This window comes from Sabethes cyaneus, chromosome 3, assembly GCF_943734655.1.
Source record: "Sabethes cyaneus chromosome 3, idSabCyanKW18_F2, whole genome shotgun sequence".
NCBI classification, from domain to species: Eukaryota; Metazoa; Arthropoda; class Insecta; order Diptera; family Culicidae; genus Sabethes; species Sabethes cyaneus.
Window position 1 is genome coordinate 115,363,268 of NC_071355.1, and position 27,931 is coordinate 115,391,198.

At 38.3% G+C, this 27,931-nt stretch overlaps 1 protein-coding gene across 2 annotated transcripts in view; it reads left to right on the forward strand.

Annotated features, from left to right (window-relative positions):
- LOC128744040 (GAS2-like protein pickled eggs) overlaps window positions 1–27,931 on the forward strand; it is a 595,332-nt gene that overhangs the window by 540,506 nt on the left and 26,895 nt on the right. Inside the window, exon 11 of one of the 2 annotated variants that reach the window (XR_008412350.1) lies at window positions 25,477–26,360. The exons of the other annotated variant lie outside the window; for it this stretch is intronic. The gene's annotated coding sequence lies outside the window, so the exon portion shown is untranslated. The remainder of the gene's footprint in view (window positions 1–25,476; window positions 26,361–27,931) is intronic. 2 annotated transcript variants of the gene reach the window in all.

The following is a 27,931-nucleotide window of genomic DNA, read 5'->3' on the forward strand; positions in this document are numbered from 1 at the left end:
ATCTATTTCACTGATACGCTGAAAATTAAATGAATTCTGAGATGTTTCAGTTGGGCAGTAAATATCAGACGAATTGGAAAAATGACTACCAAAGCTGTCATTAATTTCATCAGCGGAAAATGGAATGGTAGTATGCGCTTTGTAATCTTGGATGCCTGCATTTTTTAACCTTTTCCATAACTCTTTAGGCGGCAAACGCGAATGGAGGTGTGAGTCTAAGTATTGCTCTTTGGCCTTGCGTTTTAAAAAGGTTACTCTATTGCGGAGCCTTTTGAAAAGAACGTGGTCGCTATCGTCTCGAGAAATTTTCCATGTTCGATATGCCAAATCTCGATCAACCATAGCTTTTCGAATTGTATTATTGTACCAGGGATTAGAATAATGTTTCGTCGAGTGTAATCGTACGGGAACAAATGAATCATGGAGGGCTTTCATGTTAAAAGTGAAAAAGTCTAGCAAGTCATCAGTGTTATTCGTCCTGTAAAAAACAGGCCAGTCAAGAGTATTAAAAATATTAACAAGTCCTTCGACGTTCATACGTTCATAATCGTAGTATTGTGTAATTTTGGGACAAGGATGAAAATCGAAATCTAACGAGGCAAAAATTAGATCATGTTTTGATAATACTGGGACATCCACTTGATTGAAGCGCAATACGTTCCTCTTGTTGTTGGTGATCATTAGGTCGATTTGAGAAGAACCGAACCGGTGAAAAAAAGTTGGCTCGCAGCCTATACTGTATAAAGCGTAAGCTGCTAAAAAATCGTTGAAATGCTTAGTTTTTGTAGCCCTGGGTTCTTGTAAATTCGTGTTGAAGTCACCAAGAATGTAGATATTATTGTAACTAGAGCCAAACTGACATAATAGATTATCTAGAATCGATGAGCAATCATACTCCGGAGGGTTATAAATAGCAACTAATAATATTTTGGAGGAATGAAGTGAAACCTCTAGCGCAATAAATTCGGTAATAGTTTGTTGGCGATCAGATTTACTAATAATTTTGAAGTTAATTTCATTTCTGATATAAATCAATATTCCGCCTCCTAATTTCCCAACTCGGTCGTGTCTAGCTATGTTATAACCATTGATAATTATCGAACTATCACAAGTCTTCTCATTCAGCCACGTCTCACTTACGCAAACAATATCTATTTTAGAAACAGCAATTATCTCCTTAAGTTCTTCAAGTTTACAGAAATTCCGCGCACAAATACTTTGGCTATTGACACAGCATAGCGATAACTTTCCAGGAATAAGTGCCGATTTCATAACCGTACCTGGTGTACACCATCTCGCAGAGGTGTGATTACCATTGTAACTAGCCATAGGAATGTGTAACGCACAAGTAAGAGAAAAAACGTATTGAGCACTTATATAATACAATCTTCATCAAACTAACATATTGTTCCATTTTCCAAAACACAAAATAAAAACATAAAATGTGACGCAATTATGAATTCGTCTTGAAAAATATTCACTCAGATTGTTAATTCAAAAATGCAACAGTCTTCTGTCCTTCCTTCAGTGATTTGTTAAATTATAGCATTCATCGTCACGGGCAGCAACAGCACCAGCAAGCAGCATCGGTATCCAAACAGCAACAACAGCATTCCTCGAATATAGCATGTATACATGAAAAATCGAATGATTACAAGCATAAATACATGCTACTATCACTACAAAGAGACTTACGTAGTCCTGCGTCACCTATATATGCGGTCGTGTCTTGTACACAACCCCTCTGATTTTTCATTACATTCCATGAAAAGTACGCCGAGAAGACCGAAACGATTTATGCTAAAATATAACTTTTATAAGCGACAGCGCGCTTTCGATGGTTCAATTTTCCTTGCAATCAGCAATAATATTTTTTTATATAGGATACCGGTGGGTATTTTCAGCCCATTAAGCAGTAGTCTGAATAATATTCAGGAATTATTGTACCTTGCAACAATTTTACGAGTCCTACGCAAATTCGTTTTTTAATAATAATTATCCTGTACATACTAAATACATTAAAAATGTGCTCGTCAAGCAAGGAGGAGTGCAGTGGGGAGGCAATGACGAAAAACGACGAAAATGGTTCAAATTGCTAAATTGCAAGCATGTGTGGTAAACGCAGAAAATAACCACGCTAATAATTTTCGCGTAGGACTCTAAATAGGTGGAAACTCCGCAATACGTTGAAACTATATTTATTCGAGACAAGATTTTTATACCAAATGATAGAATAACATTTACTGAATATCGGAGTGCATTTTGGTCTCAATGAAACGCTACTGAATTCGAGTTATAGTCGCGAGAAATGAAGAAATTGCTGCGGATATTTTAGGCCCATTTTCTATACTGGTGTCTGTGTTGTTTTAATATCCGGCTGGACGAAATAGACTGCATGATACAAACCATAACAGTTATGAAGCAATTCACCGAATAATTCAATAGGTGGTACTGCGCGTACGCTCACCATAATTTCTTAGCTGCACAATTAACAATATAACTAATTTTTGGCATATTGTGATAACGGATAGCGTGTTGGTATTGCCTACATACCGGCTCATTGAAGATAACTAGTTTTGCAGTGACAACAGTTCTGGCGCTATTGTTCATCAAATCGGTCGTATACACTATCACCAGAAGCAAGTGGTTGTACCTCAAAAACTAGCTATGTCAACACGATAGAAGAGTTTCAGGCGCATCTGGCTGGCATATTTGTAGTAGTGTAAATAGAGCACTACAAGCTGATATTAAAAACAAAATGCTGCAAATTGCTAGTGAATGAAAATTGATTTATATTTTCATATCAGAGGGGGATTTTTGTGTTCCTGCGTGAAAAAAAGAAGTAGAATTGTTCCGTGATACCGTATTTACAGCTTAATTTCTAGAATAAGTAAACGTGATCATAATTGCGTGTTTTTTTCAAACCATCATCAAGAGCGGATACGCGTAAGCGATTGCTTCTATTTTTTCGACCCAATTACGTGCTAGTGGAGAAACAGTGGTTTTGACGTTTATTGAACAAAAATTAGCAAATTACTGACATTTTTATGAAAATAGTCAGTGTTGGGCACAATTTCGCTAATTCGCTAAATCGCTTGTTAGTGGCGCTAAATTCTGCTTAGCAAGTTAGCGTTTTCGCTAAATTTGGAATACGTTAGCGTCGCTAAAAATAAACCCTTGAAATCGCTAAACACTAAATCGCTAAAGCTGCATGAAAATTGTGAAATTATTCAAACTTTACCTCGTCATTTTGACGTAGGACTACGTCTTTCAGGAAGGTAGCTGGTATAGGGTGTCATTCCAAAATATCTTCCTCGAAAAGTGGTCAGGTTTTGAACGCTAATAGCTTAGTGGTTTCCCAAACGATTTTCAATATTCTTACACCAACCGATTGGAAAATCTTCTAAGAATTGACCCAAAGGAAGAAAAGTATGGATTCTTGATGTTGAACTATTGAAAAATTGAAAATAATGAACATATGTTTTACCAAAATTCTCGCTTCGTGATTGGATGAAAGATTCTTTACGATGATCTAAACCTATACCAATTTGATATCTGTGCTTGGGAAGTAAGCCAAAACAAGTGACAAGAAGTTTTCTCATTTCAACAAGATTTCTTAACACCGCGATTAAACCTAGACCATTTTGATGTCCTTGCTTGGGCAGTACGCCAGAAAGAGTGACAAAGCCCCCTCGCGCCAACAGATTTCTTCCGAACGCGGTTAGACCTAGTCCAATTTGATGTCTGTGTTAGGGAAGTGTGCCAGAAAAAATGACACAAGTTCGTTGTCCCAACAGATAACAAATTCTTTACTGCGAGACAATTAATCCTAGGCGAATTTGATATCTGTGTTGGAAAAATGTGCTACAGCTGTAGTGTTCGGTTATAATATGACTCTGTATGAATACACATGCTTGCCGTTTCATTAGAAGTGTAGTGAAAAGATGTGCTGTTGATAAAATAGGATTGAATTGATAAAATCCCTTCAACGTTGGGGAACCATGGGTAATAAAAACAATCTTTAATTTCTGTAAGGTAGTAGAAAAGCAATAGTTTGTGTTCTTGATTTTGTTAGTGCTATCTATTAGTGCTAACTATTTTGGCAACACGGTAAATGGCCTATTTGTTGTGATTTTACGTTCCCGTTAAAATTTCAATTAATTAGTGTAAAACTGTTTGCATTAATATTATAAATCGACTGGCTTGTAGCCTAGTGCTTATTCTGTGAATTTATCGTCTCGGCCGAGTCAAATAGTGGCAGCTATTAAGTGATTTCTTCGTGCTAATTATCTGGTCTAATCGACAAACAACACAATAGTCTGAGTGGTTGCCGACGCTAGCGATCGCCCGCTAGGGCAAAAGCAGTTTGCGGTTCTGCTAAGCAATGACTTCGGTAACTTGCGGGGCCTGTGCTCTGAAGATAACTGCAGAAAATGACCGAGTTTACTGTTATGGTGGTTGTGACCAAATATTACACGTTAGTTACTCTGATTTGAAATCTTCGGCAATCACTGCGTTGAGCGAAAATGTTTCACTAAAATTCGTTTGCTTCAACTGCCGTAAAAAAACAGCTGAGCCTAAGTGACATCCAGAAAAAATGCAACAAATTGCTCGACGCACTGAATAACTTGACCAAAGCGAATGAGAATCTTCCTCAACAGATATCTGCTGGTATCATTGAAAGTACAATGAATCTGCTTGAAAACAAGATGAACGACCTTGAGTGTAAAATTTTCGATCGAATCACCGACAGATTGGATGTTCTTGTGAGGAATAACATAACTGCCACTGACACTGTCAACAACAAAACAGCTCAGCGCTCATACGCAACCATTGCTCGGTCTAACTTAACTCAACCATAAGCAGCACCGAAGCGAAAAGCGGATAGCACGCCCGCTTGTGACCAACCGTGCAAGAAAAAGTCTGGCCAGGACCTAACCTCGCAGACTGAAACTGGGTTACTTCGCTCTAGGAAGCGCCGCATTGCATGCACAACTGACGTTGACAAGCATCTTCCAACAAACTGCACTTCTTTTTCGCAACCATGCCCCGACGAGTCTGTTACAAAACCTAAATCCATTATTCGCCTAGAACAATCAGTGCTTATTAAGCCTAAAACAAGTCAAAGTCCTGACACAACCAAAAACGACGTTTGTAAACAGCTTGATCCAGTTTCGCTTGCTATCAAAGAAGTTTACTTTAAGCCTTCTGGTGAAGCCGTGCTAAGATGTAACACGGCTGAATCGTCATGCAAACTCTTAGAAACTGCAAAAAAATCGCTTGGTGAAAAGTACGATGCTGAAATACAAAAAGCTTTAAAACCAAGATTGCTAATTTTCAGATTCACGGATGAAATAATCGAAGCCAATCTATTAACGCAATTACGAAAGTAAAATGATCTGCCCGACAATGCAGATATAAAAGTTGTGAGAACGAATGCCAATTCCGCAATTATTAAATCCGACGCCAAAACGTTTGAAAGATTGATTAATCTTCGCCGTGTGAATATTGGATGGGAGAGATGCCGAGTCCGGGAACATTTAGACGTAATGCGCTGTTACCGCTGTTCTGAATATGGGCATATAGCATCATCATGTACTAAGCCTGTATGCTGTCCTAAGTGCGCTGAAGGTCACGAACGAAAAGATTGTACCTCTGTCTCTGAAAAATGCGTTAATTGTACCAATGCGAATTTAACCAAAAATCTAAATAATGATGTGCTGCTTGACGCTAACCATCCCGCATGGAGCCCGTTGTGCCCGATACACCAGCAAAGAATTAAACGAAAGCGACAAGGAATTGACTACTCTTTGTAGCAATCACACTCTATATTGTGTTCCGCATGCGACGGAGGCTCATGTATTTCCTCAGCGACCACTCCTGTTCTGTCAGGTAAAAACATTTACAGTATATGCCCTGTCGAAGTTAGGAAAGATTCTGCACCCGATGTCAAAGTCCCTAAATTCCAGTCTGATGAATTGATGCCAGTGAAAATCACTCTAAACGACTGCTGCACACGTGAGAAATCTCCGAATGATTACACTACTCCGCACCGCACCCAAGACGATCAGCTGCTGTATGGAAACGATGAGTCAGATGAATTCCCTGCTCTGACAGGTAACGATTTATATAGTATATGTTCTTCCGGAGCTAGGCTGGATTCTGCACTCTTTTTAAATGATGCAAACTTTCAGCCCAACGCACACTGCCCTGTGCCGGCCGCGGACACATCAGCTGATCTCACTCCGACCGACAGCGTACGAGCTACGACCCAATACACCGATCACGAACGTTACGTTAGTGTATACACACAGAACGTGAGAGGTTTGCGTACTAGAGTAGATGAGTTTTTCGTCGCAGTATCTGATGCTCAGTATGATGTCATAGTACTCACTGAAACCTCATATCATATCACCAGTCCAACCATCAGATGCGGCTGAACAGCTATGGGTTAAAATTATCGGTTTTGGTAGAGTCATCTGTCTTGGTGTTGTGTACATTAGTCCTGACTTGGCCAGCAACGTGCTCTCAATAGATGCACACATCGAGTCTGCTTTGCAACAAACAAATTCTCTGGAAACAAATGACATCCACATCGTGCTTGGCGACTATAATCAACCAAATTTATCATGGATCAGATGCCTGCGTGGATTTGCTTTCCCAGATCCCGCTTCGTCTGCATTTTCCCTTGCAAGTGCAGCCCTCATCGATGGGTTTGCCTTAATTGGTATGAAACAAATGAATACGGTTGTCAATAGCAGTAATCGTACGCTGGATTTGGTATTTATGAACGATGAAGCTAAAGACGTGTGTAGCTTATCCGAGGCAGTCGAACCGATAATTACAGCTGATCGATTCCACCCCCCGCTTCTCGTTACGTTGCGCATTACGCTCCCCGTATCACTCGAACCGGTTGCGGGTACGAGTGTATTCAATTTTCGCAAGGCTGATTACGTCGCACTGAACTGTTCATTACAGAATGCGAATTGGGCAGAATTTTGCGACATTGAAAACGTGGACCATGCCGTCGACCATTTTAACGAAATGTTAAAAAGCTTGTTTTATCTTCATGTTCCTGCACCTCGGCCATGTATGAAGCCACCGTGGTTCAACTGCAGACTTCGATTTTTAAAACGGCAAAGATCGGTTGCTTTGAGAAGGTATACTAACAGGCGTAATCCCGTGACGAAGCGCGCTTCCAACTTGGTAAGCAGTGAGTATAGGGCTTATAACCGACATCGGTATTCATGCTTTGTAAAGCGTACCCAGGACGACTTAAGAAAAAATCCAAAGCGATTCTGGTCGTTTGTCAATGATAAGCGAAAACAAAATGGACTCCCATCTAGTATGTTCCTCGGGGATTCGGTGTCTGATAACCTTCAAACCACATGCGACATGTTTGCTAGACACTTATCCATCGTGTTTTGCTCAACTTCAGCTCCTTCTTCTCAAATTGACGAAGCAATGTGTAATGTTCCGGAAAATATTTTAGATTTTGGACCTCTCCAGTTTTCTATAGGTGACATAGAGGCTGGCCTTTCGAAACTGAAAACAGGTTTTAGCGTCGGTCCTGATGGAATTCCATCAGCTGTTCTCAAAAAATGCGCTGAAGCACTATGCAAACCACTGCAGAAGATTTGCAATATGTCACTTGAACAAAACAAGTTTCCGGAGTCCTGGAAAAGCTCCTATATTTTTCCAATATAAATATAAATATAGGACCTTTTATAAATATTCCAATATAAAAAAGGGGATAAGCGCAACATAGCAAACTACCGAGGTATCACTTTTTTATGTGCAGGATCGAAACTGTTGGAAATCATCGTTGGTGAGATGCTGTTCAGCAAAGTCAAATTCTATATCTCAACGGAGCAACATGGCTTTTTTCCCAAAAGGTCAATTAATACAAACCTGCTGCAGTTTTGTTCGTTCTGCATTCGCCAAATAGAAGACGCAGCGCAAGTAGACACAGTATATACTGATCTTAAAGCTGCTTTTGACCGCATTGACCACCAAGTTTTGCTTCGGAAACTGAAACGTTTAGGAGCTTCTAATGACTTTGTCTGCTGGCTTCAGACGTACCTAACAAATCGACAACTCTCAGTTAAATTAGGTTCTAATGAGTCGTACTGCTTTTGTAATCAATCCGAAGTGCCACAAGGAAGCAACCTAGGACCATTGCTATTTACTATATTTTTTAATGACGTTTGCACTGTGATCGCTCCGAGTAGCAAGCTACTGTACGCTGATGATCTAAAGATATTTCTCTCTGTACGATCTGTTGAGGACTGTAAGCTACTGCAGTGCTATATTGACCAATTAACAAAGTGGTGTTGCCTAAATAACCTGACCATCAGTATTTCCAAGTGCACTGTCATCACCTTCACTCGAAGCAAAACACCTATTGTATATAATTATAAAATCGACGAGTCTAGTCTTGAACGGGCCAGCGTTGTTAAGGACCTAGGAGTCGACCTGGATACTAAAATGACTTTCAACAACCATTACTCAAACATCATTTCAAAAGCGAATCGCAATCTGGGTTTTATCATGCGCATGGCCAAGGGCAAGGACTTCCGTGATCCATATTGTTTGCGAACTCTCTACTTTTCGTTGGTGCGCTCTATTCTCGAGACGGCTTCCGTGGTATGGAGTCCATTCACTCATATTTGGTCAGCAAGAATCGAAGCCGTGCAACGGAGATTTTTAGACACGCGTTAAGACATCTCCCGTGGTCCGACTATCAAAATCAAAATCAAAATCAAATTTATAAAAATGAGAACCGCTGTAAACTGCTAAATATGGAAACCCTACGTAAAAGGAGAAACGTATCCAGAGCCGTTTTTGTAGCTCAACTTCTGAAATGGGAGATAGATGCACCTGAACTTCTGGGTATGATAGACATAAATGTTATACCTCGGGCACTTAGATCCCGAGGATTTCTTCGGCCGGCTTTTCATCGTACATAATACGGACAACACGAACCAATTCAGGCAATGTGCTGTTTATTTAATGACGCATATGAACAATTTGACTTTTCTATATCGACGAGTACATTTAAGAATAGGATAAGGGCTAATGCATTTTAATGTAAAATTTATGTTTTATATTTATTTAAGTTTGTGCTTATGTATGTTACTATTTTAACCTAAAAGATAATGGGTTTTTATGCCGATTTGAGAATGGGCAAAATCTCAACTCAAATCGGCTTTTCCCATTCATATTTGAAATCTTCATTTAGACTCTAGATCCGATGGAGAAAACAATAAATAAACAATAAACAATAAAAAAAACAATAAACAATAAATTGTTTCCAAACGCACATAGAAATAACTCTGAAATCTTTTGAGGATTGAACGTATGCAATGTTACTACTTTGATAAATGTTACATACATGTTGTATGCGGTTAAATCACCAAAATAATAGTATTACTGTCTGGTGAATGACAGAGGGAATATCATGTATATCGAGAGGTACACTCACCTTTTCCAGACAAGTCGAATTCAAACGAGTTCTAATTGAATCGAAATTTGATTTCCGGCAATAATAACATAAGAAACAGCCACTAATAGAGCATGCAATATGGAACTGAAGCACGAATATTTCTGGATAATAGATACACTGAGAATATAATTTCGTATTTTGTTTGAAAAAATATTCGTAAAACTTTATTCGTAGCTGGTACAAATAATTTCATACCATTTAAAAACTTTCGTAGGCTTATTGTTTACCGCAAATGTTGCTATTACGAATGGTTCGTATTTTTTACGAGAGCACATTCGTAGCTGTCTTGCATCAAGACCCATTTGATGCACGGTTGTTGTCTGGCATCATTATCGACGAAAACGGGATGCGAAGATTGTATGAAGAGAAAATAGACTTGTGCAATTATGTCCGTCTTGGTACGCAGTAGCTGTGGTTCTGTGGTTTGCGGCGTCGTCGGCTGTTCGTAAAGAAGTATGACAAAACGAGCTCAGTTCGATTCCCGATAAAATCAGCTTTTTTCAGAGATAATAAAGATTTCGCTATTTTTCGATAGGTATCGGTAATGTAGCATACTGACACCTATCGGAAAATAGTGAAATCTAGTATTATTTTTATCGACAGCCTTTTCGTGCATTCGTAAAATCCACAAACCATTTTGTAAAATGCAATGATTCATACGAATATAGCTTTGTTACTATGTACAAAACATTCAGGATTGATTTTACGAATCTAGTTCGTGGTAGAAAACAACGAAAGAATTCGTACAGCAAACGCTCGTTTTCGTACTATAAACCAAGTTTTATTATCAGTGTACTAAGTTTCTAAGTTTCTTTCTTTAAGAACAAACAAGTTGTGGTCATAACGTATGCATTACAAAAATAAACAAAATACGGACCGCGATTAAAAGAACTTCTTTGGGAAATGGCGTAAGCATAAGCATAAGCATAGGATACCGCCCGTGTGCTGCTACTCCGTTATTGACCAGGACCGATGAAAATTGCAAAATGATGGCTGGAAAGAGCATGCTTGGGACAGCACGCTATTCCTCATTGTGCAACCTTATCAGGTCCCTGCATGCTGATCAATACCGACGCCGGCCACGTCCGAATGCGGGTCCTGGTGGGATGGGAAGGAATGTTAGTCCAATACTTGTTGCTACTAAAGACCAGGGAATCCTCTGCATCTTCACAAGTATTTCGGGAAAGGAATTGTTGTTAGTAGATGGGGGGAGTTATATGAGACTAACCTGACTATTCAAAAATTTTCTGGTAAAGCCAGTAATTACGAAAATTAAGATACCTTTAAAAAATACCTTTTAATAAATTTAATATAATGCCATTGGTGCTCATATACAACCATAATTTGATAATTTATATCTAAAAATATTATGCACATGCGAGATTTAAAATGACTCGAAAAACTTCTTTGGGAAATGGCGTATGTAGTCAAACTAAAATCGTAACAAATTTTTAGTTACTCTCCGACGGTTCGCTTTTTATTTTTAAAGCTTTTTCAAGGAAGATGGAAAGAACTACAAAAGGTTTCCTTAACCCTCTAGTGCCCAAATTTTTGATTTGCTTGAAAAATTTTTAAAATGCTCATTTCGTGGCCAGAATAATGGACAAAATATTCTCTAATTAATAATTTCAGGAATAGTTTGATTATTTATAAAAATTCGTAACCCGCCAATTGGCGGGGTTGGGCATCTGGGCGCAAAAAAATTGCGAAATCAAATTTTTCGATTTAATTCGGGACATCGATTTTAGACCATCTATAACAGTACTAGTATTTATGGAACTAGTCATAATGAGCTTCAACTGAAATTTTTATATACATAAGAAATATTTTTTAAATTAAAAAAAAGGACGACACCGTACAGTTGAAGACTTATACTTATCTTGAATGATGGAAATCGTAGAAACATTCACATGGAAACACAAGAGAATATTACATTTGCGAAATTTACGCGAGTTTTCGCTGTGCGGCCATGAATCTATTGTTTTTTTCATCGTGTTCTGGGAAATGTTGTACTACATCAAATCTGATGTCAGACGGTGGAAAAGATACCGACCAACGAGACCGTTTGGCATATCCACGGCTTCCATGTACTTATTGTATACCCGTATCATTGGTGGTGCACCGATGTAATCTTTGGTGGACTGGACGAACCGAGGCACAGTCGCACATGGACCTATATTTGAACTATTACTATTTTTCCTAGCAGCATAGATAGGAGTGGTTCTTACCGTATCAAAAAATCATCTCCACTTAACTCGGTCCTCGTCGCCAATTTGCTGAGCATCTCGATGCACGCAAGTCGGTTTTAGCCTGGTCGAGCCATCTAGCACGGTGGGGTTCTTGAAGAGAACGGATTTCACTGCACAGTCATCTGCAATCGTTGCGATGTGGTCGGCCTACCGTAATATCCCATCTTTCGCCAGGTGTACGATGGGAATCTTTCCATGTAGTGCCAACAGCTTGTGGTTCATATTAGTTTCTACTCCGCCCAAAATAGTCCGCTACACCTTTTGTTCAAATACGTGCACAAATTTTTTCCGTAAGCAAAGTTACCGTCTCAAGTTTGTAGAGGACTACCGGTCTTAATAGCGTTTTATACTTCGTCAGCTTTATGCGGCGATGTATGCACCTTAATCAAAGCGTCTTGCGGAGGGAAACTAGACTTGACTTCTAGCTTAAATGCATCATTGTTGTCTATAGTCACTGTCCGTGGAAGCGAATCTTTCCAAGCAGACACAGAAACTTTTCAAATTTGGCAATGAATTCAGCAAAATAACCAGGATCGTGCCTACTGATGTCCTTATCAGTTGGCAGCTTGCTTTTGGGTTTTCTATTACTCCGGATAGTTCCCAGTCATATATTCCTCTCGTTCCTCTCAAGTGGAGATATGGTAATGTATGGTATGGTAAAGTATGGCAATGGTAATGTCGTAAAATAATTATCGAAAAATATGATTTTTAAAATCTGGCAAAATGTTAGAAAGGCGAACAACATTAATAGCTGCTCCCAATTCACGATTGCTTGAATATACGACGTTATCACCTGCACCATACAGGAATACCTCGATATAAAACAGCCTCGTTATAAAACTACCTCGATATAAGACAATTCGATATAAGACAAAAATTGTCTTATATCGAATCAATCCCTTTGACAGAGCTGGTAACGATACCAGGGCTAATTTTCCATTCCAATATCGGCGCCATGAAGATGTTCATTATTTCAAAATAACCCTAAAAATTGTAAAAAACTAATAGTTCAAACAATAATAAATAGTTCAAAAAACGTAAACACACAACACAGAGCAAAATTGGTGACCGCTAATGCAATTTTTTTTTTGAAAAAATCGTGTTTCGATATAAGACAATTTCGATATAAGATAACTTTTTGAAATCATAAATTGTCTCATATCGAGGTATCCCTGTAATATGCTTTGAAACTATAAGCGTTAAAAACCATTAGGGTCTGATAGAACATGAAACTTAAATCCCCATTTATGTGATTTGTTTTATAAATTGGGGTTTTCATTTTCGTTGTACAAATTTGTTCATTAACACAAACTTATTGAGCGTATACATTAAAATTTGCGGTTAAAATGGTCTATGATAGATCCCATTTTGAACAATTGTCTTGCTTATCAAAATTTTATCGTTAAACTGCAAAATTCGACGGGTTTCATTGAATCTGTTTCTTGGTATAACCCTATATGTTATGATATTAAAATACCATCAAATGCAAAAATGATTTGTAGCTATAAAGCGCCATATTGCAGCTCGTCAGAAAAGCGCACTGAAAAATAGGTGATAGGTCCTATAAATTCCCCTTCCATATTAATGCCACTGCATGTTTGTGTATTTTCCAAGGCATATAAAAGAAGCTAACAAGGGCTATAACAATAATTTTTAGCTTAAACTCGAAAACAATCAATAAATAAAACGGAAACAATACGTTGTCAAATTACCAAAAAAAGTTGAAGTTAATGCTCAACCCCGCCAACTGGCGCGGTTAGTTCCTTGATGAAAATCGACCAGTTTTTAAACTTTTTATAGCAAATTTCCTTTTTATCTTGATGTACATCTTATCACCTACTCACCAATAATTTTTTTATTCATTTATTCCCAGAAATAAGCAATTTACAGCAATTTGATTTTTACTCTGCAGAGCAAAATAATTTTTTCTCAGTTTTCTGGCATGTTTCAAGTTTTGCACGAAATATCTCCTTCAAATTAATGTAATAAAACAAACAAACGACTCGAATAGTTAGATTAGACTATAAAGAGAAGCTTTGGATAGATATCAACATAAAACGTATAAACATAGTAGATTTATATGTCAATCCATCCAGCCGGGCCATCGAAACGAATTCAAATGTCATTATGTTTTTTAGCATGTACCAAAGACGTACCATAACGTACCTCCGAGGATTTTTAACGTACTTCGTTATTTATATGATTTTCATGGACCGGCCCAATAGACGGTCGATTTTGGGAAATCTTAACTTTACGAAGTCCACATTAGCAAAAAGTTGATGTACCAACGACGTACCTAAAGAATCTGAACTTTGAATAGGACGTACATAAAAATTTACATATAAAGTTCGATAACTTTTTCAAAAAACTTTGTATGTTGAATTAAACCACAGATTTGAGTTCACGGGAAAATTCTAGTCTTATTTCATATATAAAACCTAATACTTAAGTGAACATAAAAAAGTTATATTAAAATACAGCATAATTTGGGTGTTCTTCATGGAAAAATTTATAACATTAAAAAAAAACTTTGAAAGGCGACACTGATTTTCCGGAAAACATGTATCGGATAAAACAAGCAACTGAATGAGAGAAAATCATCACTTGAACTATATTTGATTATAGAAACTACGTATTTTTCTAAATTCCGCTCTATGAGGGGAAAGTTCACTAAATTTTCGAAAACTCGGAAACTATTTTGGTACGTCATCGTACCAACACCAGAATCTCAAAATAAATATATTTCCAACATTTTCTGGGAATGCCGTTATCAGCCGATCCGTATTTCAGTGCTTAAGCTACGTATTTTTCTCAATTCCGCTCTATGAGGGGAAAGTTCACTAAATTTCCGAAAACTCGGAAACTATTTTGGTACGTCATCGTACCAACACCAGAATCTCAAAATAAATGTATTTCCAACATTTTCTGGGAATGCCGTTATCAGCCGATCCATATTTTACTGCCTAACCTACGTATTTTTCTAAATTCCGCTATGTCGAGTGTAGAAACAACACTGTGCCTCCTTACCTGTTGGTATACGACCGTAGTTCCCTCCGGGGTTGGTTACCCGTTCTCGGCCAATAGTGGTCGGCTTCGGTTGGTACCACGTGGAGGTAGGGATAGGAGTTGCTGAATAAGAGGCTAAGGACCACTATGGGGTCTGTTTTGTGCATTATCCAACCATTTACCAACTGCCGCTGTTAGCTCCGCCAGAAAGGTGGGTGAGAGCGGTAGTAAAAAGCAACCAAGTTTGCGGTTGGTAGAAGAAGTTCAGAATCCTCTTGACGCGGGAGTAGTCCTACCTCCTGCTAGTAGCAAGTTAGAGGAAGCAAAAAGGTTGGTAGACGGGTTGTACTCGTTCAACAACCCGCGGTCGAATATCCACCTAGTCACCTAGAGCCTCCGCTCTACCCTCATAGCTGCCGAGGTGAAGAGGCTAGAGCTTCTGAGAGATGACGTGAGATCGGCGAAGCTCAGACCATGGCCGCTAAGGCTATGCCAAGCAAACAGACGGAAGTGGTCCAGGATGATACAACCGAGACCGAAGATGAATGGTGTCTTGTTAGGCGCAAACCGCCTTCCCAGAAACCAAGGGAGGCCGCGACTGCAAAGCCAAAGCCGAAGCGGGTCCAGAGGGGCTATGTGAAGCTGACTGGTCAACTGTCGTACGCCGATTTACTCCGCAAGGCGAAGGCAGACCTCAAGTTGCAGGAGCTTGGGGCCAACGTGGTAAAGACCCACCCAGCTCTTCAAGGACCCGACAGTTCTGTAAGCGCCGGTAGGCTCCGCTGTGAAGGTTTTATGAATAAATCCATAAATAAATCCACAATGTTTATTTTAATCGTTTGTTTAATGTTTCATTAAAAAGTAAGAAATGTTTGTATTGTTAATGTGGAACTCCCACACGATATCCCACAGAAGATAGAAATAGGTCACAGATCCCAAAACACTTCCCACTAGAGTCCGAAATAGAGCCATAGACCCCACGCACGCAGCCCACCACCCATCGAGTTTCCATCCGCTGCCTCCAGAGGAAAAACAGGCTGAAAGCTGGACACCGCTCTCAGATGATCGTAGGCTGACGGAGGCGAAAATACGACGATCGAGATTGTTTATATACTTGACGAGGGCCACGGCCTTGTGACTAAGGGGAATAACCTGCAGATATTAAAAAGGCCTTGACGAGATACAACAAGTCACTTGTGCATATTATCCCGGGCGAAGCAGTCGACAATTAAACGTTAAATACGGGAAGAAAGCGATACTACTGAAGAACCAAGTGTTAATACGATTACTCAAAGCCTTTTCCATTGGCGGAACGAGCGCTCATTTCTAGGGAGTGCTATAGCCCCAAGCTTTTTTTCGACCATTTTATTTGGTCGGCCAGCTCTATTTTTCTAGGGGGGGGGCGTAAATCTCTCCTAGGGGGAGCTTAGACCCCCCCGTCCTAGTTCCGCCAATGTCCTTTTCCCCAAGCCTTTCGTTAATTTGCCCCTCGTCAAATTGCCCGTTGCCAGCCTACTAAAGTCGGAATGTCCATGTTTCAACTTACAGAACCCCGCTGTGTTATATTTGAAATAACCGTCATCGCCAGCGCCGGAGTTTTATTCACCGCTAAGCCGGTAGCATCGGATTGCGTGGATCCATCCGATAGGGTCCTGTCGAAGATACACTTGGCGGTGCGGGCCGTAGTGTATGCGGATAGAGTGTGTTGGCGGAAGCAGAGGAATGAAAACGGAGTGGCTAGTGACCTGGATTCTGGAGGAGTAAGGAAGGTATGTGTGATGATAACGGGGCCCGTCGACGAGAAGAAGATAAAAAGGTTAGATAGTTGATAAGAAAGTTGGAAGAGTGATCGATAAGCCAGAAACTGTAGTGAACGAGAATAAATCCCGCAAAAACTAGGATAGGCAGGCCGACCCAGCGGCGTTGGTTCAAGGGGTGCATACCACGCACGTGGCTGTGCTTAGCCGCAACTTACAGTCCAGAGCTCGAAGTACAAGGAACTGATAGAAAAGTCTCTGGGTGAGGCGGACCAGATCAAGGCCCTGTGGCAGCGTACTCTGTTACAATTCTTTTGTACAATAAATAAATTCAATATCACAATAGTCTTTGTTCTTACCGGCTTGGGTCGTCTCGGTTGGTCTCCTGTTGAAAATTCAAAAAAATGGCGGACTTTCTTCCCACACCAATGGTCACTGAGCAGAACAAAAGCATAGGCAAGCGAACTTAATGGCAAACAAAGGAAGTTCCTATTTGAAAAGAATTTTACAGCTTGAACAATTACTGACCATACATATATATATATTTAAAAAAAAAAGGGTTAGTATTTCACTTTTTTGTACTACTTGCGCATTTTCGATGGATAACGTTATTCTGGCACACCGCGTGCCTGGATGGTGCTGCTGCTGCTGTTCTACGTTGGTCGACTTTGATGACGGGAGATGCGAGGTGATCCAGGGGAGGGGCTATCTTCGACGGTCAACTGGACTGTAGACGGACGCAGCGGCTGGGAGAATAGGGTATGCCTCACACTAGTCGCTCCTGCTACCACTGACGACGGGTTCAATATTCACTGGGCCTTATAACGAACGGCCACTGTCTGCACTACGCATAGCCTAATAACGAATGGCTTAGTAGTCCTTTAGTAATGCAAAGCCTGATGACGAACGGCTTGCGTTTCACCCGGAGGCACGGCGCACAAACGACACGACTGCCTGCACTTCACGGGCAGGGTCAACACTAGTGTACTTCACTTTGATTTTCAATCCTTCCTTCGGCTCTTAGGCCACGAAAACTGTATACTTTCGTAGAGTATTTTACTGACTCGGCACTTTGATGCTTTTTCGGTTGGCCCTTTAGCCACGCGCACTAGTCACCTCCGGGTTAAAACTTTTCATTTTATGATCTCCCGCGCTCGCTTAAACAAGTCCTTTTATTCCTCATCTGTCCGCTTTCCATATTAGACCCTCCCTGCATCCCGTCCTCCAGTTATTTTCCTCCGCCTCCTCACGATTCTTATACTATAACAATCTTATCGTTTTTATGTTGGTGTCCCGATCAAACATTTACTATGAACTTTTATTTTAATGGTAACAGTTGCATGCAAATCATTTAATATGTTCCTAACCCTAAGTATTTCATTCTAAATAATATCAAACAAAACTAAACTAACCAAAAAAATATAACATTGTTGCATTGTTGCATAAATAACAAAAAAGAGGAAAATAATTTAAATAAATAACAGGGAAAACAATTTTTAATAAATAATATTCTAGGACACCAACTTGAGCTATTAAGGGGGCATAGTACTTTTTACACCATATTTTTTGCCTAATTTCAAATATTTTATTCTCGATAACGCGAAAAGCGAATCGATACGGGTTTTTTGCGTTCCAAACATTGCACTTTATACTAATATTTACAATTTTGTTTGCATATGTGAACCTCTTCCCCTCTCCCCTACTGCTCCTTGAACATGATCGTTCGAAAAAAACATGATTTGCGGTACCATGGATTGGCGCTGGGGGTCTTATCCGAATTGCAAAATTCCAAAACGACATGAAAGTATATTAAATTATCTCGTGTTTGACCCATCCTTTTTTTAAAATTCGAACGCATAACAAAATGACGGACATTCAAACATAAAAGTAAGGTTTTTAGTCGAAAAAATTGACTTTAAATGTTTCTAAAAAATACAAAAATAGTAATATCAAAAAAAGGATGGGTCAAACACTAGATAATTTTGTTGGCTTTAAAACAAAAAAAGAATCATGAGAATTGCTTGAGCCGTTCTTGAGATATTTATGGTACCGACTTTCAAAACCTAGTTTCGAGAAAAACAACGTTGAACTTTTTATTCGCCGTGTAATCGCTCCAGACATGCGCGGTACAAATAGCTGTAACTTTGTCAATTTTTGGAATTCATCGAAATGACTTGAAATACATATGGTCAAAATGTTAATCTTTCGAAATAATCAATAAAAAAAAATTCAATTTTTTTAAGTTGAAAAAGTACTATGCCCCCTTAAACATAAAATAAACGTCTCTCAAACATGCAAGCACAGAGAACTGACATTTATTTCACATTTAAACATTTACTTACAATATTTACAAAAAAAAATACAATTTAAATAATGGTAATTGTCAAGCTGGCCCAGTGACCAAAGAGTTTTATTGTGACCGTGGCAAAATAGGGTCACAACTCTTCTCGAGGGCAAAAACCTCGCCTGAACCCAGGCAAAACCTGAAAAGATGCTCGGAGGGACCAGCTCAATGTTAAGGTTGCGCCTTCAGACATCAAGTTGCGAAAGGCATACCGTGATATGAAAGTCACAACTATAAATGTGCCAGAGGCCATCGCCAACAAAATGTGGGCAAAATTAAGGTAGGTTGGTCCGTGTGCGCACTCCAAGAGGTGATAACGACCGACCAAGAGATGTACGTGACAGATGTGGTAGATGGCATCTACATGTGCAGCTGCTACGCTCCGCCAAGCTGGTCACCGAAGCAGTTTGGCTGGATCCTAGACGGACTCAAGAGCCGCAAGCCGGTTGTCGTTGAAGGCGACTTCAGTGCCTGGGCAGTCCAGTGGGGTAGCAGGTGCACTACCTCTATACCTCTAGGGGGCAAAACTTACTGGAAGCTTTGTCCAAGTTGAACGTGAGTATAGCAAACGTGGGTTCCTTCAGTACCTTTTGCAGGGTGGTACAACAACCGATCATCTATAACCCCTTCTGCAGCCCAGCGTTGCTAGCCATCAAGACCTGAAGGGTGTCCGATGAGTACACGTATAGCGACCACCAAGCTACACGGTACACGATTGAACGACGAGGCATCCGTCACGCCGATTGCAGTCGACCGGGTAAAGATGGAGTGTGGAAGCCTTCGATAAAGACCTATTTGTTGCAGTGCAGAGAGCAATGACAGGAATTTAGAAAAATACGTAGCTTAAGCACTGAATTATGGATCGGCTGATAACGGCATTCCCAAAAAATGTTGGAAATACATTTATTTTGAGATTCTGGTGTTGGTACGATGACGTACCAAAATAGTTTCCGAGTTTTCGGAAATTTAGTGAACTCTCCCCTAATAGAGCGGAATTTAGAAAAATACGTAGGTTAAGCACTGAAATACGGATCGGCTGATAACGGCATTCCCAAAAAATGTTGGAAATACATTTATTTTGACATTCTGGTGTTGGTACGATGACGTACCAAAATAGTTTCCGAGTTTTCGGAAATTTAGTGAACTTTCCCCTCATAGAGCGGAATTTAGAAAAATACGTAGCTTAAACACTGAAATATGGATCAGCTGATAACGGCATTCCCAGAAAATGTTGGAAATACATTTATTTTGAGATTCTGGTGTTGGTACGATGACGTACCAAAATAGTTTCCGAGTTTTCGGAAATTTAGTGAACTTTCTCCTCATTGAGCGGAATTTAGAAAAATACGTAGCTTAAGCACGGAAATATGGATCGGCTGATAACGGCATTCCCAGAAAATGTTGAAAATACATTTATTTTGAGATTCTGGTGTAGGTACGATGACGTACCAAAATAGTTTCCGAGTTTTCGGGAATTTAGTGAACTTTCCCCTCATAGAGCGGAATTTAGAAAAATACGTAGCTTAAGCACTGAAATATGGATCGGCTGATAACGGCATTCCCAGAAAAAGTTGGAAATACATTTATTTTGAGATTCTGGTGTTGGTACGATGACGTACCAAAATAGTTTCCGAGTTTTCGGAAATTTAGTGAACTTTCCCCTCATAGAGCGGAATTGAGAAAAATACGTAGCTTAAGCACTGAAATATGGATCGGCTGATAACGGCATTCCCAGAAAATGTTGGAAATACATTTATTTTGAGATTCTGGTGTTGGTACGATGACGTACCAAAATAGTTTCCGAGTTTTCGGCAATTTAGTGAACTGTCCCCTCAACGAGCGGAATTTAGAAAAATACGTAGCTTAAGCACTGAAATATGGATCGGCTGATAACGGCATTCCCAGAAAATGTTGGAAATATATTCATTTTGAGATTCTGGTGTTGGTACGATGACGTACCAAAATAGTTTCCGAGTTTTCGAAAATTTAGTGAACTTTCCCCTCATAGAGCGGAATTTAGAAAAATACGTAGTTTCTATAATCAAATATAGTTCAAGTGATGATTTTCTCTCATTCAATTGCTTGTTTTATCCGATACATGTTTTCCGGAAAATCAGTGTCGCCTTTCAAATTTTTTTTTAATGTTATAAATTGTTCCTTGAAGAACACCCAAATTGTGCTGTATTTTAATATAACTTTTTTATTTTCACTAAAGTATTAGGTTTTATATATGAAATAAGAGTATAATTTTCCCGTGAACTCAAATCTGTGGTTTAATTCAACATACAAAGTTTTTTGAAAAAGTTATCGAACTTTATATGAAATTTTTTTAAGTACGTCCTATTCAAAGTTCAGATTCTTTAGGTACGTCGTTGGTACATCAACTTTTTGCTAATGTGGACTTCGTAAAGTTAAGATTTCCCAAAATCGACCGTCTATTGGGCCGGTCCATGAAAATCATATAAATAACGAAGTACGTTAAAAATCCTCGGAGGTACGTTATGGTACGTCTTTGGTACATGCTAAAAAACATAATGACATTTGAATTCGTTTCGATGGCCCGGCTGGATGGATTGACATAAAAAATGGCATTTTTCAGGAGTAAATTCAAAAAAATATTTTTAGAAATAGTAAAGTGGGTAAAAAAAGGTACTTAACTATTTTTTGACGTAGGACTACGTCTTTGTTTACTATCTGGGACTGGGTAGCACTTTTTTTGTATGGTGAATTGAGACCCCTCCTCTTTTTAGGAGGGGGGCTCCCATTCAAATAATATAGACATTTCCTCATAACTCAAGAACTAATCAATCAAAAGGAACCAAATTTGGCATGTGAGGGTTTTTGGAGGTAAGAATTTTTTCTATGGTGTACTGAGACCTCTTACCCTTCTAAGAGGGGGGGACTCCTATACAAATGAAACACAAGTTTTCTCATAACTCGAGAACTAAATAATCAAATGGAATCAAACTTGGCATGTGGTGGTTTTTGGAGGCAGGAATTTTTTCTATGGTGAATTAGGACTTTTGCCTTCTTTGAGAAGGGGGGACACACATAAATGAAACATAAATTTCCTCATAACTCGAGAACTTATCAAGCAAATGGATCCAAATTTGGCATGTGGGGGTTCATTGAGACATGAATTTATTTTATGATGGTTTTAGACCCCTCACCCCTGTGGTAGGAGGATAAGGACTCTCATACAAATAAAACAGAAATTTTTGCGTATGTGCCATATTTTCTGCTATGTAACAAGCGGTAAGCTGTGAAAGTAAACTAGTAAAACCTTTTCGGAGCAAAAGACAGTGAATCGACGCCGTTAACTTTCTTGCCTGTTGTCATTTATGTCAAAAGAGAAGGACATTCGAATGGTACGTCATATTTGCGATGAACGTGCTTTGGCTTTAATGTTATTTGTAACCAAAGGCCCTTTTAAAGGTTCCAAGCGAGTAAAAGTAAGATTATAGAAACATGTCAAGCTACGCATAATCACATTTAATACAACAAACGGGAAGCTGGTCATTCGTTACTATTTCAACCTTTATGATGCACTCGGGTATGAAATGGGGAAAGCAAACGAGAAAGCGACCAACATAGCTTTTGTCAGCCCAAGCTCCTACCTAGCGCCTCCACGTGGCCATACTCGGTAATGCTCTATTGAGTAGCTAAGCTAGGAGGTGCGATGCCGCGTGGTTCCCAGATGCAGACGACTGAGCCACACGGCATTGGTAGCAGGTAAGTATAATATGTTATTTTAATTATTTGTTTCGTTTTAGCTCATCAAGCACCTCCTACTGTACAATTAAGACTCTAGCCGTAACAAGCTTAAATAATGCACGTGGATATCGCAAGGAAAAATTAAATTAATTATTGGATATTAGATGCACTGATGGAAACTGACGTAATTATTTTTCATTCGACGGATTGATGGTGAGATTGTTCTATTTTATTTTTAATATTATATTTATATTGTATATTGCTGGGTTCAAGAATACCTATGAAGATTGCGTGAATTTTTGCGCTCCTCTTAAAGTAGGCGTTCAACTAACGTACCCATTTCTACAGTCGTAAGGACATGGCCAGGTGTATGGTGTACTTACGAGTATATCATATCAGCCACCCATGATGTGTACGGTTGTCTATGCCATGCTATGCTATGCTATGCTATTTCAACCTTTATGATGCACACAAGTGATTTTTAAAAGAAATCTTCTATGTCTCAATGGTTGCAGGCGTTGTACTTATGAACCCCCGTCCACGTATTTTCAAAGCCACCATTGCATTCAAAGAAGAATTGAATCTGAATATTACGCTCTCTTTTAAACATTTATTTAAACAATGGCACTCACAGATTCTTATAAACATACATATGCCAGAAATGCAGTTTACATTAGTCTTTGACTTTGATCTAATGATCTGATATAGTCTTACGTCACCCATTCGTACAACCCTTAGGGTTGTATACCTTGTAGTTTTTCACAATCATTTGGATCTGATACATTCATAAAATAGTTATGGTGGCATATTATGGAGTCATATTTGGTTACAAAAATTTATTGAATTTGGCAAAAATTTAAAATTTTTGAAATTTCATTTAAATAAACGTCAAAACAGGGTATCGAACAGTATCTCAGAGTAACGTACGTATACTGTATAGATGGGAAATTTTATGACGAACAACTTTGCTGAAGAAAGTATGGACGTATGTTCAAATCTCGCTGAGGTATTCACGTTTTTCTGAAGGCGGGACCAAACATATTTTCGCAATTTTCAAATTTTTGTAGTTCCACGTGCAAAAGGTAAATGATAAAACTTGAAGTATTTATTCTAAACGTTACTTACGTGTTTGATAGGAAAAAATATGCACCTTCCACAGAATTTAGCACCATGTAGGCTCAAAAATCACTATAAAAAAGGTCGTATTTATTTTAATAGGTACTATGTTTGAAAAATCGTATCTCCTGAAACTAGGGTTGCTCCAAAATGGGCTAGGGCTGCCTAAACGTGAGTTGTAGAAAGTTGATTTTTAAACCTGAAAAAATAAACTCTGAAATTTTTTCGACCCATTTTGTACTATCAGTAGATGGTAGAATCAGCAAGGTGTATTCAGACAAATTGAAAGGTAATATTTATACTAGTCGCTAACTTGGTAATATAACACGGATAACATATGAAAAGGGCACGTTTAAAATAAAAAAATAACATCTTAAATATCAAATATCTTAACTACGGTTGCATTTAGAAGCTAATTATTATTTTGAACACGTGTTCTCAAGCACATACGAAGTTGTTATATATAAGAATAATAATAAGAAATATAATAATAATCTTAAGTTACAAAATATTCATAAAAGTCGTTGTTCTACAAAATCCTTTGATAAATATTGCACCATTTCAGAAGAAGTCTTAAAATGCATCAACTCACCAGTATTTTTCCAAAAAAAAATCGAAGTTACCATTTCCTGTATATTTTAATTTTACATTTTTTCCTGACTTTAGAACACAGTGAATTTATATGCAGTATTTATTTTTTCATGTTTAAAACTCAATTTTCAAAAACTCACGCTTAGGTTTCATTATGGAGCAAACATAGTTTCAGGATATACAATTTCTCGAACATAGTACCTATTAAAATAAATGTGCCCTTTTTAAAAATGATTCTTGAGCCTAAATGGTGCCAAATTCTGTGGAAGGTGCATGTTTCCTCTTATCAAAAACGTAAGTGACGTTTAGAGTAAATAGTTCAAGTTTTCTCATTTACCTCTTTCACATGAAACTGCTAAAATTTAAAAATTACAGAAATGTGTTTTGTTCCGCCTTCATAAAACGGTAAACATCTCAGCGAGATTTAAAGATACGTCCTTACTTTCTTCAGCAAAGTTGTTCGTCATAAAATTTCTCATCTATACAGTATAGTTGCTCTGAGGCACTGTTCGATACCCTGTTTTGACATTTATTTAAATGAAATTTCGAAAATTTTAAATTCGAAATTAATTATTTAAAAACCAAATATGACTCCAGACATGCCACCATACCTTTTTCATGAATGTATCAGATCCCAATGATTGTGAAAAAAACAGTTAAGTACCTTTTTTCACCTACTTTAACATTTCTAAAAAGATTTTTTTGAATTTACTCCTGAAAAATGCCATTTTTTCATAAAACTCAAACGTGCGACCCCTAAATCGCGGCAACCAATGTTGACGTCATATAAAAGTTTTGTTGTGACACCCTAAGCTATCATTTGAGGGGTGAGCCCCCGGGTTTTCTGACATAGTGCTATTTTGGGACACTCTAATGTAGCATGTATTTATAAACTTTGATAAACGTTACGTATGTAGCTTGTATACATGAAGAATCGAATGATTACATGCATGGATACATGCTACTATCACTACAAAGAGACTTTTACGTAGTCCTGCGTCACCTACATATGTGGTCGTGTCTTGTACACAACCCCTCTGATTTTTTATTTAATTTCAGGTTTCGTATTCTGCTAAGACGCTTTGAAAACATGAGGCATACATTCATGTGCTTTTTATGTGCCAGTATATCAAATTTATTTAGCAAATACGCTATATTTGTTATACAATATACATGTAACATTTCTCATTTCAGTTGTCATTGATAAAACAACCAGTCACTCAAATACTTGTTCAAGTCAACCAACAGACAATAAATTCGAAGAATCTGGATTAAATATTACTGAAACCGAAATCACCATCAACATTGATAATAGTATTAATTTCCCAGAGGCAGAACTTCCAGTGGTTTATGACAACGAAGCATCTGCTTTTAAGAACATGATAAGCAGTAAAATTCCAGTTTCTCCAGAGCTATCAAGACGCAAAAAGGCAGAAAACGCCTCATCGCTTACGGTTGGAAAGCTAACTGCAATAAATCGAAAAATTCCAACCTATCGTTCCATGCGAAAAACCAACCAGTGCTTAGAAGATAAGGATACTTGCAACAATAGTACGGTTACACATAGACAAACTATGTTAGCAGATACCTTCGAAACAAAACCAATTAGTGTAGGAACCGTATCCTCTAGGAATTCTCCATCAAGATCACCTGTTTGTGACAAAAATTCTAGCAAGGCACATGGCAATTTCAATAGCACAATATCGAACAAGCAGGGACACTGTTCTAATTTAGCACAACAATTGATTGATGCCGCTGCCAATGGACAAAATGATTCTCAAATTATATTTAAAGTGAAGGAGCTACTCTCCAAATACTCCAACGATGCACCACAATCAAATGACTTCACCGAAGAATGGGTAACAAATAATAAAACAACTAATTATAACTCCAATCATGATTTAAAGCAGTGCTGTAATATGTTAACTACATCAGAAGCAGATAGTTGCAAAGAAGTTTTACCGATGACGTCTCCTCGTCGAGATAAAGGCATATCCAAAATACCAACTCCAGTTCTTCCAAACACTGGACCTTTATGAAATAAATATGATTACATACTGGCAATTAATCATGCTAAGGTAAGGCGTTTTTAAAACTGTACAGTTTAAGATGAAACGATACTGAATCCAAACATGGCCGGAAAGATGGTGCCCGTGTGAGGATATGGCCACACACGGGCGCCATTTTTTCGGCCATGGTTGGATTCAGTACCGTTTCACCTTAAGACCCTATGTGTAAAAGAACGACATCTCAATGGGACACTGTTTTACAAAAATTTAAAAAAAATGTTTGAGGTCTTCAATCTATTTGAAAGGTACAAATTACTTGGAAAATAAAAAAGTTAGGGGGATTTACGTAAAGAGCAAAAATGTTGTTCCGTGTTGATGTTGACTGCATTAACCCATTATGACCCGGGTATACCTAAATTTGGACCAAATGAAGTGAAACTCTGTAATCTATTATATTATGGCTCGAATGTGTCGGGAAACGCAAAATCGTCATTTGGAATGCTTTCAAGGCCAAAATATCGCAGGTTAAATATTTTATAGGCTCAGTTTCAAACAAACAAATCACAAAGTTTTTTACAGATTTCTTATCGAATTTTGTGATAGACTTTACATATAAATACTAATTTACATGTCAGGTAATGTTTCGTCACTAAATGTAGACTTTTTCATGCGTTTTGGAGACAAACATTTTTTCGCCATTTTTTCAACTTTTTTTCCGCCATTTGTCACAACTTTGCACTGTTGAAAATACAGATGAAATGACAAAAACTGACAAATTATATCACACACACATCAGATTGATGTCTTATCTATCTTGTAGTGATATATTAACAATGCTAACTATTGAAATTCAGCAGTAAACAGGTTTTGAAGACGAGGTATGATATATCATACCCTGGGTCATAATGGGTTAAACTGGTTGGCCAATGCCGGAAGTCGTAGAAATAGGCATTGATATTATATAAAGTGACATGAAAAGATTGTATTCCATAAAAATAGATGAACTGGACACAAACATCTAATTTTCGATTGATAAATTTTTTCGAACGACCTTCACCAGATTAATATTACCACTATCGCCATCACCAAGGATCCTGTTTGTTTACCATCTCACGACTGGCAAACCTCGTGTTTTTAGTCTTGACCTTGAAATGCGGTCAGACATTTAAATTAATATTTTTGACGTAGTACTACGTCTTTCAGGAAGGTAGGAGGTATAGGGAGTAATTCCAAAAAATCGAAAAATGCGAGCGTCACGAAAAAGGTTTTAAGCGCTAATAACTCAGCGGTTTTCCGATCGATTTTCAATATTTTTGCACCAGTCGATCGGAAAATCTTCTACGCATCCACACCAATAAAGAAAACTATTGATTTTAAAGTGCGCATTATTGAAAAATTGGATATAATGGACCATTGTCCACCTAGAGCTCCTCGCTTCGTGATTGGTTATTAGCAATGACGTCATCAAAGTGGCAACGCGTTTTCCCGCTACGGCTTATAATTCAGTCAATTTTCAATAAATTTCCAAAATATTTACACCATTCGATCGGAAAATCGAATTGGAAAATATAGAAAACTATTGATTTTTAATGCACGTCATTGAAAAATTGAAAATAACTCTAAGTCGGTCTAACTGGAAA